The following is a 6,178-nucleotide window of genomic DNA, read 5'->3' on the forward strand; positions in this document are numbered from 1 at the left end:
CACAGTCGCCCTTACTGTTCCCTCAGTTGGTTTGGGGATGTCAGTGACCTGGGAAGCGCCACAGTCCCTGCCCAGGGGGACAGCCGGTGGGTTTGTTTACAGCAGCAATGGACCAAGGCAGATGGGAACAGTGAGGTGGCCCCGATGGCAAACAGCAGGCTCCTCGGAGTGCTGACTTCCTGGAGTCGCCCTCAGCCAACACAGGCCCGAGCTGGTTCAAAGCTGGGAGAATTTTGTCTTCCATTTAGTGTATCAGAGTTGGCCTGGATATGAAAAGCAATCCTGGAATGTGAGTCAAGTTTTCTGTGGCTTCTGGAAGCTCAGAGGATTGTGTATGCCCCCACCAGCCTCGTTTCAGGTGCTTAGCCAGGCGCAAGTGTCCCATGTCCCCTTATCCCTAGATGGGAGAGTTGCTTTTGTCAGATTGGTGGAAATGAGAGGTCATCATTTCTACAAGTTCAGTGCTAACAGAGGAGTGGCTTTTGTCCCCAGACCTGTTAAGGGATGTGAGCACATAGAGATGATGGTCTGGGGTCCAATGTCACTGGCATTGTCTGACCACAAGGCCTTCGCTGCTTCCCATGACATCCACCCTGCTGCCGGGGATGTGGTGTCCCCATCACCCTCCACTTTTCCATGGCTTCCCTTGTCCACGTTTCTCTTGTGCCTTGTTCCCACCTGAAAACATTCTCCAACACTCTAAAAGCAAAAACGGAACGCTCCACCCATGTATCCGTGAACTCTGAAACAGCCACCTGCTGTGTGCACCCTGCACAGTGCTGGGCACCCAGAAGGAACAGGGCAGAGCTCCCGCTGGCCCAGGACTTAGTGGTGCAGTCCAGCAGCCATAATGAAGGTCAAGGAGGGGCTGGTTCTGTGGTCAGGACCTGGGAGAGGATGCCCAGAGAGCAGGCGGCGTGAGGTCAGCACGGCCCACGGCGCTCTGTGGTTCCTGCTGCAGGAGCAGAGCCCATGGCTGGGTGGCTGCAGTTCCAGGTGAGGGCAAGGGAGACCTTGCCTTCACAAGGACCCCAAGTTCGTTTGCAAAGAGCTCTCACTGCGCAGTTTGAGAAAAGGCTGTGGGACGAGTAGAGGCAGAGGAGCCCTGGAATCACAGCTGGGGGAACGAACGGGGGCTACTGGGGTAGGGGGGCAGCGGTTCTGTCTGCAGCACACGGAAAGGGTGAATGAAACCTGAGGGCAGAGGCTACAGGGTCTAGATCGGGGGTCAGACATCATGGTTCCTGCTGCCCATTCACTCCTGCCTCCTGGAGCCTCACCTGCTAAATGGCCCCTGCCGTGCCTGCTCACCCCTCCACCCCCACTGCCCCCAGAGGGCCAAACAGAAACCTCAGACCCCATGGCCTGGGCCTGCTGGTGGCATTGGGTGCAGGAAGCACAGCTGTGTGATGCTCTAGAGATTTCACTTGCCCTCCTGTGCCTCTGAGACAAAACCAGCCCCTCTGGACATGGTTCCCAGGAGCCCATGCTGACCCCACTGTCTTTTGACACCAAATCCATCAGAGCCTAAGGCTTCAGCCAGCCCCACCCCTGGCCCCAGGTGCCCTAGGTGGCTGACTCTCATTGCTCAGTGTGAGTGACCCAAGGACAGAAGCTCTGGATCTGGGAGGAATCCAGTACTTGCTCCCTTTGATGTCCAAGAGTAGGTCAGACCCTCTGGATGACCAGGCTTCGGTGATAATACGACGATATCAATAAAAATGAGGGGACTCGTGTAGCTTTCACTTTAAAAATTGAGCTAGCTTTGTCTGCCTCTGAGAACCAGAATTCCTAGCATAATTTTCTCAAACATCTAATGACCAAAATAGATCAAATGATTTCCCAACCTCTCCCTCTTAAGAATTCTGACTTTGTCCCAACTGATATTCCAGCTATGAGAACAGCCAGTGACTTTAATATCCACGTGAGCTGCAACTGCTTTTTTAAAAAGATTTGATTTATTGAGAGAGAAAGCACATATGTACACAAGCGGGGGGAGGGCAGAGGGAAAAGCAGACTCCCTGCTGGGCAGGGAGCCCCACATGGGGCTCAATCCCAGGACCCTGAGATCATGACCTGACTCAGGCACCTAGGCAACCCTGCCTCTTTTTTTTTTTTTTTTTTTTTTAAAGATTTATTTTAGAGCGGGAATAGGGGCAGGGAGAGGGAGAGAGTCTCAAGCAGACTCCGCGCTGAGTGTGGAGCCTGACGTGGGGCTCTGTCTCACAACTGTGAGATCATGGCCTGAGCCAAAGCCAAGAGTCAGACACTTAACCTACTGAGCCACCCTGGTACCCCCATGAGTCACTACTGCCTTAGAGGTCAGAAGGAGGCAAAGAAGCCAGAGAAAGGAGCAAATGCCTTCCAGCCATTGTAAAAGGCTGGCACTTGGGAGAGCTAAGGGCTTCCCACACAGAACAAATGGGCAGTGGGGGAAGGTGAAGGTCAGTCAACTGGACAACTGCTTTCAGTTTCTCTTTTGGGTCATCTCACCATTACACATCTGCAGCCGCCTTCCTTCAGCCAGCTGTGTTCACCTCTCAGAGAGCAAGCAAGCCTCTTTAGGGAGAATCGGACCTAGGAGACCTGCCACTTGGCACCCATGCCCCCCGAGTGACAACATGGCATTTCCCGGTGTGCACTCAAAGCACAGGTGAAAAGCTGCCCGAACCTTCCAGAGCGCTGTGGACTTCCCACAGCGGACATGGGCATCTTGTATTCGACAGAACATGACCTGGGAGGCCCTGACTTGGTGCATATGACATCTCTTCGTTTAGGGGTCTGTGTGCCAGGCCACATAGACTTTATGCAGTAAAGTGGGTGAAGAGAGCCTTCTGCCTGGGATGGCTCCAGACAGCCGGGCACTCACTTTCTGCACCCTACCTTTCCGGGTAGAATTACTGCTGTGTTCACCCCACACACCGTGGTGCCCCCAGCTGACATGGACAGTCTGCTCCTCAGGCCAGGTCTCTGAGGGTCTGCTTGGTCCACATCCTCAGCCAGCTGACTCCCTCCCTTCCCGGAAGGCCATCAGTCATCGCTTCCTCTAGGAAACCTTGACTTGCCTCCACCTCCCCTCCTCCTGGGCTGGATGTAGTGCCCTCCTTGGTACTTGGGCAAATGAAAGTGAAGAGGGATTTAGTTACCACTTGCTTGGTGCTGGACACTTCGGAGTGCTGAATAAATACTTCTGAATGAATCTCTGGCTAGCATGTTTGCTCCTTGCAGACGAGTATATTTTAATCATCTTTCTGGCTCCAGCACCACGTGCATACACAGCAGTTGCCCAATAAATATACAAATAATATACCTGTTTTTTTGAGAGGGAGGGGGAGGGGTAGAGGCAGAGGAAGAGAGAGAGACTCTTAAGCAGGTTCCATGCCGAGCATGGAGCTCAATCTCTCAAATCTCAGATCATGACGTGAGCCAAAATCAGGAGTTGGATGTTTCACCAAATGAGCCATCCAGGGGCCCCCAGCAAATATTATACCTATTATATACACATCCAGCCCCTAACACCTCAGGAATCACAATGTAAATGACTTGGATGAATTCATTTCTACATGAGTAGAAAAGTTGAGAGGGAAGGGGTTCTTTAGTCCAAGGCTGAACAGAAATCACTGGGGAAAAACATGATCACTGCACTGAAAGAGACCTGACCAATCATTCAGATTATAGACCCAGATAGAAGACCTAAAATTATAAAGCTGTTAGGAGAAAACAGAGAAGTAAATCTTCACATCTTTGTATTAGTCAATAGTATTTTAGTTATGGCACCAAAATATAAATGCCAAAAGAAAAAAATATGTAAATGGATTTTATCAAAATTTAAAAATTTTATACAGACAAAATGACACTTTCAAAGTGAAAAGACAACCTACAGAATGGGAGAAAATATTTCCAAGTCATATATCTGATAAAGTGCTTGTATCTAGAATATGCAAAATGTTCTGGGGCACCTGGGTGGCTCAGTGGGTTGGGCCTCAGCCTCAGGCTCAGGTCATGATCTCAGGGCCCTGGGATCGAGTCCTGCATCAGGCTCTCTGCTCAGCAGGGAACCTGCTTCCTCCTCTCTCTCTGCCTGCCTCTCTGTATACTTGAGATCTCTTTCTGTCAAATACATAAAATCTTTTTTTTTTTAATTTAAAAAAGTATATGCAAAAAGTTCTTAGAATTCAATAATAAAAAGGTAAACAATCCAAATTTAAAATGGGAAGATAGACGGATGGCCAAAAATGGGAAGATAGACGGATGGCCAAAAAGCACAAGAAAAGAACATACTCAGCATCAGGAAAATGCAAACCAAAACCACAATAAGATACTACTTCACAGTCACTAGGATGGCTATAATCAAAAAGACAAGCAATAGTAAGAGTTGGTGACACATGGAGAAGTTGGAACACTCACACGTTGCTGGTGAGATTGTAAAATGGTGCAACATTTTTTGGCAATTCCTCCAAAAGGAAACATGTGGCCCAGCAATTTTGCTCCTAGGTATATAACTTGAGAGAATTGAAAACTACACAATAGCAACATTATTCACTGACCTCTCCATCCCGAGCCCACAGTGTCTGTTTCATCCTGACAGTAAATGTCACCGCTGTCTGTTGCTCAGCCCAGTGTGAACCTGGCCAAGCTGCTCTGAGAGCAACGCCCTAACGAATCAGTGGATGATTCTCCCTGGAGCCTCTCCTGGCAACCTTCATTCCCCTTGGAGTACATCCTCCACTTGTGCAGAAGTTCTCTCTTGCACCTATTTTGGGTAAGGTTCCCTCTAGCCTCGTTACTCCATAAATGTGACTCGGCCCGCTTTCCCTCTTTTGTGAATTTCTCTGTTTCTAGTGTGCTGACAACACTTTCCCACTTCCCGCATTGATGGCTTAGTGAAGTACTGTTAATCCTTGAGCAACACCGGTTTGAACTGTGTAGGTCCATTTACATGCGGATTTTTGAAAAAGATGTTATTTATTTATTTGAGGGAGAGAGAGAGAGAGCACAGGTGGGTGGAGGAGAAGAGGGAGAAGCAGAGTCCCCGATGAGAGGAGAGCCCAAGACGGGGCTTGATCCTAGGATCCTGGGATCATGACCTGAGCTGAAAGCACACGCTTAACCACCTGAGTCGCTCAGGAGCCCCGTGGATTTTTTTATATATATAAATACAGTACAGTAAATGTATTTTCTCTTCCTTGTGATTTTTGTTTTTTTTTTTAAATGATTTTATTTATTTATTTGACAGGCAGAGATCACAAGCAGGCGAGAGGCAGGCAGAGAGAGAGGAGGAAGCAGGCTCCCCACTGACCAGAGAGCCTGATGTGGGGCTCGATCCCAGGACCCTGGGACCAATGACCTGAGCCGAAAGCAGAGGCTTTAACCCACTGAGCCACCCAGGCGCCCCGTGATTCTTGGGTTTTTTTTTTTGTAAGATTTTATTTTTAAGTTAGCTCTACATCCAACATGGGGCTTGAACTCACAACACTGCAATCGAGTTGCATGGTAGAGCATACAACTCTTGATCTTGGGGTTGTCAGTTTGAGCCCCATCTTTGCTGTAGAGATTACTTAAAAATAAAATCTAGAGCACCTGGGTGGCTCAGTGGGTTAAAGCCTTTGCCTTCAGCTCAGGTCATAATCTCAGGGTTCTGGGATCGAGCCCCAAATGGGGCTCTTTGCTCGGCGGGGAACTTGCCTCCCTCTCTGTCTCTGCCTACTTCTGATTTCTGTCAAATAAATAAATAAAATCTTTTAAAAATAAAATATTTTGGGGATTCCTGCGGGGGTTGCTCAGATAGGTAATCATCCAGCTCTTGATCTCTGCTCAGGTGGTGATCTCAGGGTTGTGAGTTGGAGCCCTGTGTCTGGCTCTGTGCTGGGTGTGGAGCCTGCTTAAGGTCTCTCCTTTCAAGACTTGTGGGTGGCTCAGTTGGTTAAGTGTCTGCCCTCAGTTCAGGTCACGATCCCAGGGTCCTGGAATCAAGTCCCGAGTCAGGCTCCCTGCTCAGTAGGGAGTGTGCTTCTCCCTCTGTTGCTCTCTCTCTTTCTCCCTGACAATTAATAAATAAAGTCTTTTTTTTTTTAAAGATTTTATTTATTTATTTGACAGAGAGAAATCATAAGTAGATGGAGAGGCAGGCAGAGAGAGAGAGAGAGGGAAGCAGGCTCCCTGCTGAGCAGAGAGCCCG

The sequence above is a fragment of the Mustela nigripes genome, chromosome 8 (genome assembly GCF_022355385.1).
Source record: "Mustela nigripes isolate SB6536 chromosome 8, MUSNIG.SB6536, whole genome shotgun sequence".
NCBI lineage: Eukaryota > Metazoa > Chordata > Mammalia > Carnivora > Mustelidae > Mustela > Mustela nigripes.